General features: G+C 42.2%; 1 long non-coding RNA gene across 1 annotated transcript; it reads right to left on the reverse strand.

Moving 5' to 3' along the window:
* Positions 1-246: 246 nt before the first annotated feature.
* Positions 247-9,726, reverse strand: LOC142109543 (uncharacterized). The gene is made up of 3 exons (XR_012680414.1): positions 9,677-9,726; positions 7,124-7,245; positions 247-1,403 (listed from the first exon to the last, which is right to left on the reverse strand). It is a non-coding gene; the product is annotated as an uncharacterized LOC142109543 (long non-coding RNA).
* Positions 9,727-10,774: the final 1,048 nt, after the last annotated feature.

Genomic DNA, 10,774 nt, shown 5'->3' on the forward strand with positions numbered 1-10,774 from the left:
GTCTGACATCCTGCCCACTACACTAGGAGTGAAGTGGGCAGAGGTCTTGTGAGTCCATGTCTCAACGAGTCAGAGCTGTTTTGGTGGCCACGAAGGGTGCATATATGGATGCATATATGGATAGGCTATTTTTATCTCTCTCACTGCCATGTCTTTCAATAAGGTTAAACACAGGAAGACTGACATATGTCTTGCTCCATCTGTACATACTGTATGTACTGAAGTGAAATAAAGACACATGCACTGTTTTGCCCTAATGAAGTTCATATTTTAATCCCAAAGAACAGAGTATTTAAATTGCCATGTTGGTGAACCCATACATCACTACACACAAGTTGTTATTGTAATTCAGATACATGGTATATACATACTATGATGTTGGATTCTTAGACCGATGTCAGAGTTACAGTTGTTGGATTGAGACAGGTTTTATATTTAAGGACCATTTCAATTGGTGGTTGGTGGCGAAACCTTTCATTACCTAGATTATCTTCATGAAGTGCAAATGCACAGCTTAGTGGATCCGGTCTCTTTAACTCTACTCTCATTATTGGGATAAGTGCAAGAACCAGAACTGATGGGAAATGGGAAATTACACAACATTGCTCCAATGATGATAGGAAAAGGTTCATTAAACACATCTGCATTTGTGTTTATGGAGAATGGTGCATTACTTGCATCCGCTCTGGTGCTTATTATGAACTGTTCATTGTGTTCATCAGCTTTGCTGTTGATGTGTAATTGTTCAATTGCTACACAGACTTTGGTGTCGATGGTGAATGGTTCATTGTTCACATCTGCTTTGGTGTTGATGTAGAATCGTCCATTTTCTACATAGCCTTTAGTGTTGATGGGAAATTCTTCATTGGCCATGTAAGCTTTGGTTTTGTTGAATTGTTCATTGGGCACTTCTGTTTTGGTGTTGACGGTGAATTGTTCATGGTACACATCTTCTTTGATAATGATGTAGGATCGTTAATTTTCTACATCGGCTTTAGTGCTGATGGGAAATTCTTCATTGGTCACAAAAGCTTTGCTGCTGATGAGGAATGTTTTTTTTTAAAATACGTCTACCTTAGTGTTAATGGGAAGCATGCATTAGGTTCAGCTGTTTCAGTGTTGCTAGTTAATAGAGCATCAGTTGTTTCTGCTTTTAAGCAATCTGTGAAACATATCCGCTGAAGTGTTAAATGGAAATTTTCTTTTTTACATATGACTGTTGCCACTTATATGGCAAGTCAAATCAGATACATCAGACTTGTTAGTAGCAGGAAAGCGTCCATTAGTCAAGTAGGCTTTGTAGCAGAGTTGTCCTTTATGCCACTGGGTGAATGTGCATGATTCTGAAAAACATCTCCATATGTTGGGGTGGTTAATCTTGCCATCTGCCAGAGTCTTTGAAACTGTAAAATATTAAAAATGTAATATATTTGATTTAGGAAAAAGATATGTGTATACATATATAAAGATGGCACTGCATTTCCAGTAGCTGTCCACTGAGTAGGTCAGTGGTTGAAGTGGACGTCCACCTATAGACAATCCCACCTTCATTATGAACACCCGCCATCTAGCAGAATAACACCCACTATATAGCAAATAGTGGTTTTTATCCTAGGGGGTTCATCCTAGCATCCCGCTACTTGAGGCTGGAAACGCATTTCACCGCTATTCAGTCATCCTGCTCTGTGAAGGTCTCGCACTAGGTCTCGACTTCAGATAATGGGGGTCCTGAGGATGGAACTTCATGTTTTCTAAATGAGGGATCATGCTGTGAATTATGTATATTAGAGATTCTCCAATTTGGAATCTATTTGTGTGGGTTAGTAATTATCCTGCCTGTTCCCGAAGAAGGAACTCCAAGTTGTAAGTAGTGTAAGGTGGAGGAGGGCTCTGGTCTTTACACCAGCTCCCACTTCTGCCGCTCCACGTGGGAGGGGCTCTGTTCAGAGAACCTATTTCTCCCACTGATGATATCACTGGCTCTCTGCACAGACTGCCCTCACCATAGCAGCACTAATAGCATGAGGAGGGCTCTGGTCTTTACACCAGCTCCCACCTCTGCTGTTCCACGTGGGAGGGGCTCTGTACAGAGCACCTATTACTCCCACTGATGATATCACTGGCTCTCTGCACAGACTGCCCTCACCATAGCAGCACTAATAGCATGAGGAGGGCTCTGGTCTTTACACCAGCTCCCACCTCTGCTGTTCCACGTGGGAGGGGCTCTGTACAGAGCACCTATTACTCCAACTGATGAGATCACTGGCTCTCTGCACAGACTGCCCTCACCATAGCAGCACTAACAGCATGAGGAGGGCTCTGGTCTTTGCACCAGCTCCTACCTCTGCCGCTCCACGTGGGAGGGGCTCTGTGCAGAGCACCTATTACTCCCACTGATGATATCACAGGCTCTCTGCACAGACTACATTCACCATAGCAGCACTAACAGCATGAGTTACTGCTGTGTAGTGCAGTGTAGCACTCTGACTCCTTATCTACTGCAGGACAGTACAAGCTACTGGCTGAGACAAACTGGGCTGTGGTGTAAACATGGCAATTGCTTGGATCTTTGAGATTGAAAAAAAAATTGGGCAAACAACAAGACTTGTGTCACATTGTTGTCAACAATACGATACCCAGGATCTTCTGATTACCCATAGAACTTTCTGGCCCCTCTCACTAGGCCACCTAATGGTTTTTTTGGGAGGGGAGTAAAAGAAATTAAATGTATATACATTTTTTCCTTGGGCAGTGGAGCTGACTGGCCGGTCTTGTCCTCGGTCCTGGATTATTGTTTAATACAGCGGGCCCCTTGCCTCACTTTTAATGTAGGTGCCGTGCAGCCTATTACTAGAGTGCATGGTCCATACCCTCTCTCTGATGGCCCCTCCTGCTCACACACCGCGACTCTTCTTCCACCCTGTGCTGTCCCTGACAATGCCTGGACATCTTATGGTAAGTAATTTTCAGAAACTAGAGGTACACACAATAGGCACATAGACACTTGGCACACACTCACTGGGCGCTCACTGTGCACAAACACACTGGATCACACACTAGACAGATAGACACTGGTACACACACTGGGCACACCATACTATGGGCACACATACACTGGTACACACACTGGGCACACATACACTGGTGCAGGCACTGAGCATGCATACATTGGTACACACACTGGACACAAATATACTGGTACAGATATTGGGCACACATACACTGGTATATACACTGGTCCCACATACAGACAATGGGCATGAATGCATTGGTACACACACTGGGCGCACATACACTGGAACAGACATTGGGCACACAATTGCAGAAATAGACAATGGGCACACATAAATAGTGACAGGCACACTGGGCACACATACACTACTACAGACACTGAGCACACATACCCTAGTAGAGAAACTGGACAAGCATACACTAGTACAGACACTGGGCACACATATACAGGGACAGACGCACTGAACACACATATACAGGGACAGACGCACTGGACACACATATACAGGGACAGACGCATTGGGCACACATATACAGGGACAGACGCACTGGGCACACATATACATGGACAGACACACTGGGCACACATATACAGGGACAGATGCACTGGACACACATATACTGGGACAGACGCACTGGACACACATATACTGGGACAGACGCACTGGGCACACATATCCAGGGACAGACACACTGGGCACACATATACAGGGACAGACACACTGGGCACACATATACATGGACAGACACACTGGGCACACATATACAGGGACAGACACACTGGGCACACATATACAGGGACAGACACACTGGGCACACATATACAGGGACAGACACACTGGGCACACATATACAGGGACAGATGCACTGGGCACACATATACAGGGACAGACACACTGGGCACACATATACAGGGACAGACACACTGGGCACACATATACATGGACAGACACACTGGGCACACATATACAGGGACAGACGCACTGGGCACACACATATACAGGGACAGACGCACTGGGCACACATATACAGGGACAGACACACTGGGCACACATATACAGGGACAGACACACTGGGCACACATATACAGGGACAGACACACTGGGCACACATATACAGGGACAGACGCACTGGGCACACATATACAGGGACAGACACACTGAGCACACATATACAGGGACAGATGCACTTGGCACACATATACAGGGACAGATGCACTTGGCATACATATACAGGGACAGACGCACTGGGCACACATATACAGGGACAGACACACTGGGCACACATATACAGGGACAGACGCACTGGGCACACATATACAGGGACAGACGCACTGGGCACACATATACAGGGACAGACGCACTGGGCACACATATACAGGGACAGACGCACTGGGCACACATATACAGGGACAGACGCACTGGGCACACATATACAGGGACAGACGCACTGGGCACACATATACAGGGACAGACGCACTGGGCACACATATACAGGGACAGACGCACTGGGCACACATATACAGGGACAGACGCACTGGGCACACATATACAGGGACAAACGCACTGAGCACACATATACAGGGACTGACACACTGAGCACACATATACAGGGACAGACACACTGAGCACACATATACAGGGACAGATGCACTTGGCACACATATACAGGGACAGATGCACTTGGCATACATATACAGGGACAGACACACTGGGCACACATATACAGGGACAGATGCACTTGGCATACATATACAGGGACAGACACACTGGGCACACATATACAGGGACAGACGCACTGGGCACACATATACAGGGACAGATGCACTCGGCACACATATACAGGGACAGACGCACTGGGCACACATAACACATTGATGAGACTGAGGAATGTAATGATAAGGGTAATGAATGTGAATGAATTTAATTTATGACATCAGGATTAATTATTAAACTGGATGAGGGAGTTAATGATTATAAAAGGGTTAATGATGGAGGGATTTTTATGATGAGGCTGAAGTTAATGCTTTTGAGGAGGAGTTAATTCATGATGAGGGGGTGACATTCTGTGGCTGTCACAAAAATGCTTCTTTTATTATATATGGTCACTAGGATGCTCTCTGTATTGCTGTCATAGGAATGCTCTCTGTATTGTAGGGCGGTCATGGGAATTCTCACTGTATTGTATGGTGGACACAAGAATGCTCTCTGTATTGTAAGGCGGTCATTAGAATGCTCCCTGTATTGTAAGGCGGTCATTAGGATGCTCTCTGTGTTGTAAGGCGCTCATTAGGATGCTCTCTGAATTGAACGGCAGTAAGTAGGATGCTCTCTGAATTGTACGGCAGTCACCAGGATGTTCTCTGTATTGAATGGCGGTCACTAGGATGTTCTTTGCATTATGTATGTATCACTAATACTGGCCAAATTATCAAGCAGAACAGTATAAACTTTGCAATATATTTATTATGATGCATCAATGGGAGTATTTTCATTTAATTCAGAAAAAAAAAATTTTTTTTAATTGTTCATGCTACTGTGTTTAAAAGTAATCACAACTTTATTAAAAAGTAAGTGTTTTTTATCTTTGAAATCCCATCCCTAACCCCAAGAAGAGGTACAGAGAACACTGGGAGGAATAGAGGGTATTGGGGGGTGAAACCTCATCTTTTGGGTAAGGGCACACACCACCATGGTTGGGACACCCTAAAGTTTTGCATACAGGTAGGCAGAGGCAATGTGGTTTTTTTTTTATTAATTTAAGCTGCTCCACTCACATAACCAATGTGTGTACTCCACCCACTGGTGTGCTGACTCTGCCTACTTGTGTTTGCTCCACCTACCAGTGCAATAGTGCACTGCTTCGCCTACTTCTTTGTTAGCTCCGCCAACTGTGACAGGCGGACTTCTGCCTACCATTCTGTTTTGCATTTACCTCGCTCAATTCGCTGTGGCTAGGGCTATTGATGAGATATCCCCGTCTACTTTGAATTGGCCATTTATCTGGTCCCGCCTACATGAGGCAATTTTCAGAATTTTTTCCAGGGCCACTTTAAGTTCCCAATCTGCCCTGACCATACGCTAATTAGGTTCTTGATCCGGATAGCAACTATAGAATAAGCTGATAGCTGCTCAGAGTACTTGTCCGGCACTGAGCTATAATGGCCCCCTATTGACAGTGCAGAGTATGAAACAGGAAGCACAGCTGTGAAAACTGGCGGAGAGAGATGCCAAGACTCACAGAAGAGAACAGTTGAAAGTACAAATACCCGCTATACATTTTATATGTGGCGCCATATAAGACGGCATATTTTACTTGACACCAAATATTTTGCTTTATAGATTGGTATTTATATCAGTTATACAGTTCTGCATATTAGAATTGAACCCAGCTACGAACCCCATTTTATCCAAAACCAACACTGGGTGAAAAATAAATGCTTACGTAATAATGTATGCAGCTCACAAAAGCCAAACATTCTGCTCTCGAGCAAGATCTTATCTACTATATAAATGCCTAGTGGCGTGTGTGGAAAAAAAAACCAAGCTGCAGCGCCACCTGCTGGGCAGAGTTATACACTGACATATATATTTCTTGAAGGAGAAATGACAGTTGGGAGTGGTTGGTGGTTGCCGGGGGTGACAGTGGGGAGTTTTTAACACCTTAAGTAGCTTGATGAAGGATGTGGCAAAGAAGATGAAGGATGAGGTGATGGAGAAAAATGATGAGGTGGTGACATGTGGACAAAGCCACGTTAAAAAAGGGCACTTGCGTCGGGAAGTAACGCTCTTCCCCTGAGGAGGCCTGGGCTAGGCCCAAATGCATGACAAGAACCTTTTTAAGACCTTAAGTAGCTTGATTTGACTAGAATGCATGAGTATCATGCACGGGTTAACTTGTTGTTTATAATGATGAAATAGAAATTTCCACACAGTATATTGTTGGCAAAAAATAAATAAAAATAAAGGGTTGAATGAGATATATAATAACAAGCCATTTAACGAAAACTCTCAATAACTGTAAAGGACCCAGATATAAAGGGTCGGGTCCATTTGTTACCACAAACGCCTGCTGGTTATGTCCATGGTTGTAATATTATTTTTTATCCTACCTGGATGAGTAGTTGTTGGCATTGTAGTACCAGATTGTGCTGAGTTAGAGCTGCACTTAGTTGTACCATCCATGTTTTCATTGCCTTGTTCCATTTTCTCCAGTCATCAGAAGATCTCACTGCTGTTACAAAAGAAGAAATGTCATTCAACTAGTAAACTTTATCCTTAGATGCAATATTGTGTTTTTCCGGTACGCTGCGAAGCATATTTTAACATTGTATAATATGTTATAGTAACATTATGATACAGAAATCTACATATGCCTGTATTAAGCATATGGGTAAGACATTCTAGCAAAGGTTGATAGGGCACTCCCAAAATAGGACACAAGGGGGCAATGTTTCTCTCTAATCTTTACTCTCTAACATTTTCTGTATGTGTGTAAAATGACCAATTTGTGATGGAGCATAGAGATGGCAATTTATATTAATTTCCAGGATTAAACATATCATACTAACATTACTCTTCACAAATGATAATAGAAATACTGAAAAACAACTCACAGGAGGCTATAGATTTAATATTTCATCATCTGCTTTAGATAATCTATTGAAACAACTATAAAAATGACACATTAAAAATAAACACAATGGGCCTGATTCAGAGTGGAACGCAAGTGTGAGTGTATGTAAGCCGTATTCAGAGTTGTGGATGCGTCCAGGTCTGAATGAGCAGAAGTGTCTGACAACAGATACACCCCTCAGACACACCCCTCAGACACACCCCTCAGACACACCCCTCTTGCACACACCCTCAGACACACCCCTCAGACACACCCCTCAGACACACACCTCTCAGACACACCCTCAGACACACACCTCTCAGACACACCCTCAGACACACCCACCTCAGACACACACCCCCCTCAGACACACCCCTCTTACACATACCCTCAGACACACCCCTCAGACACACCCCTTAGACACACACCTCTCAGACACAACCCTCAGACACACCCCTCAGACACATCCCTCATACACACACCCTCAGACACACCCTTCAGACACACCCCTCGTACACAGCCCTCGTGCACACACCCCTTGTGCACACACCCCTCTTATACACACCCATCAGACACTTAAGTTTAACTTGTGAGCAGGCAAAAAAGCATTTTGTTATATATGATACAAGCACAATTGCTATGAAGCATCATTTAATCTAGACTTGCCAAGCTAATACAGCAGGAACACGTTCCCTACACACATACAAAAAAATATATATGTTTTTGTCTTTGCTGCAATACGCTCTGCAATTCCTAATCAATAGCTGAGCGACTGTTAAAGTCTCAATACGCATCTGCGAATCATTCACAAACTTCTAATTACAAACGGGTCGCTAGTTCAGGTGTTCATCTTCATCATCATCATCACCCGATACTTACATCTCAGTATAAATTGCTCAGAAGCGCCCTTACTGTGCATTGCCTACATTAGATCACCCCTCCCCCATCATGCTCTTCAGGCTCAAGGATTCTTAAGTGCCCAAAAGTGTCAGGTGTGAATAGCTGCAGTTGTGTACACTCACTGCATGAGCATGTGCAAACGTCTCACTCTCAATCAGGCCCAATATGTATAAAACAGTTTATATAGTTACATGATATGGGAATACTGTTTCTATGACATTTTATAATAGTAGATGAAACATGAATTAGAAGTATGCTTTGCGTTAATGCTATAGTTATTAAGGGTTGGGTACAATACGGCATCTGCCCGAAGTCAATGTACAGTAACGGACGTATCTCTCAGCCGCATCTCTTGCTCCAGCCACAGTTCTAGTCTAAGTGCCAATTATTAGTGATGGCGGCTCTGTATACATGCTATAACATGTGTTTGCAATCAGGAGCAACTGTAAAAACGTATTTAATGTACAGTAGACGCTCATAACTTACTATTAAATGAATTTCATGGGGGGGGGATTTTTAAAAAAAAATATTTTACCTTTAATGCCTCTATAATTAGCAGGTGACATTAGTTGAATAGTTTTCATTTTCTGTATGTTCTTTTGTTATCTTATATTCCATGTAGTGGACGTACCCTGCAGTGTCCTGTCTAGTAGAGCACAGCAGACCTACACCTGTATTCCTCACCACACGTATCTTCACATCCGCTCCTTGTTGAATTCGGGTGTACGTATACCTGATTTATGTACATTGTAAAACAAACCCACATTGCGCTCAGTGTGCGTGCCTTAATGAATCAGGCCCTTTGAATATATTTTTATTGCTATTGATCTGTTAGATCATTTTGATTGATCAAGAGAAAGTATATTTCTGATGTTTTAGGGATTATATTATGTATTGTAAAACTGATGATCAACTTTTCAATGATCTGGATTTACCCTTTTTTTCTTTGAGATAGAATTGAAATTGTTTAAAATGCTTTTTATAATAAATATGCCCCTAACTCTCTATTTTATCATTTTATGAGATGACCATCCTGGGTCCTCACTGTAAGATTCACATGGGAAGGGTGGACCTCAGAAACAAAGCTAGACTATGAAACAAGCAACAACACAGTATATCAATTAATATCCTTAGGCCTTGTAAAACTCACCTTAAGATGTTATACCTGACATGGGATGATGGTGGTCCTGAGATGTTACAGGAGTTTGTGCTTCGTTGCTGTCACTGTACATTTTTATAGCCCAGGCACCATGAGGTCACAATAATGGAATATTATATTTATATCTTGTGTGACATTTCACTCTGACATCACAACTTTAACTGGGCTGTATCATTCAAATGCATGTTGGTAGGAATAAATTAAATATGTTTAGATGTATAAGTTAATGAAATAGGTAATTTCTCAAATGTTGGGTAGATATAAATATTTATTGTCCATTGCTTGACGCTCTATTTTGTAAAACAAATTGTCTTCCGTGCTTTCCTCCAGCAAGAAAGCATTGTCCTGCTCCATATCGATCCAATAAAGAGAGCACTCAAGATCTTCTCATATAGCGAAGTGTCGAATGTTAGTTTATTCCAAAGGTTCCAACGTGTAAGTTAGAGTGTAACTGTCGTCAGGGATGACATCATTGTGAATTTACAAAGAGTGCTATATAAGGACCTGTTAATTACTCACCCAGGTAGATATAGCAACAGAGGAGAATTCACGCTTCTGTTGTGATATAATAAAATATCTAAACCAAGTGTGTGTGTTAACAGTCATTGTATTGTCGGCTCCTAAAGACCCCTTATAACTGTATAGTAAATATACAAGTCTAAACAACAGTGAATACTGAAAATATTGTTACCTAAAGTGTGTGTTATAATATACAGCTGACAGTTGAATCAGTGAGATTACACAAGTCTTAGAAGTGGGAATTAAGATATAAGGGTATAGCGATAGATGAGCACAACAGATGACTGTGACAACAGAACGTCAAGAAATAAAGAAAAGTGATAAAAAAGAGAAAAAGACAAAATAAAGCAAAATATATCACATAGGTGATACATTCACAAGATTCATAAGACATAGTACAGCATACAGATATTGGTAATAAATAGAATAATAAAACTACAGAAAATATGTTACAATATTAATCACATAATTCAATGAAATGCTTAGAAAATACATTTTGTCTTTTTTATCATGATAAATAAACTTGATTATATAGTAGTTGGATCTAACCTTAAATCATATTGCGCCAGG

This window comes from Mixophyes fleayi, chromosome 1, assembly GCF_038048845.1.
Source record: "Mixophyes fleayi isolate aMixFle1 chromosome 1, aMixFle1.hap1, whole genome shotgun sequence".
NCBI classification, from domain to species: domain Eukaryota; kingdom Metazoa; phylum Chordata; class Amphibia; order Anura; family Limnodynastidae; genus Mixophyes; species Mixophyes fleayi.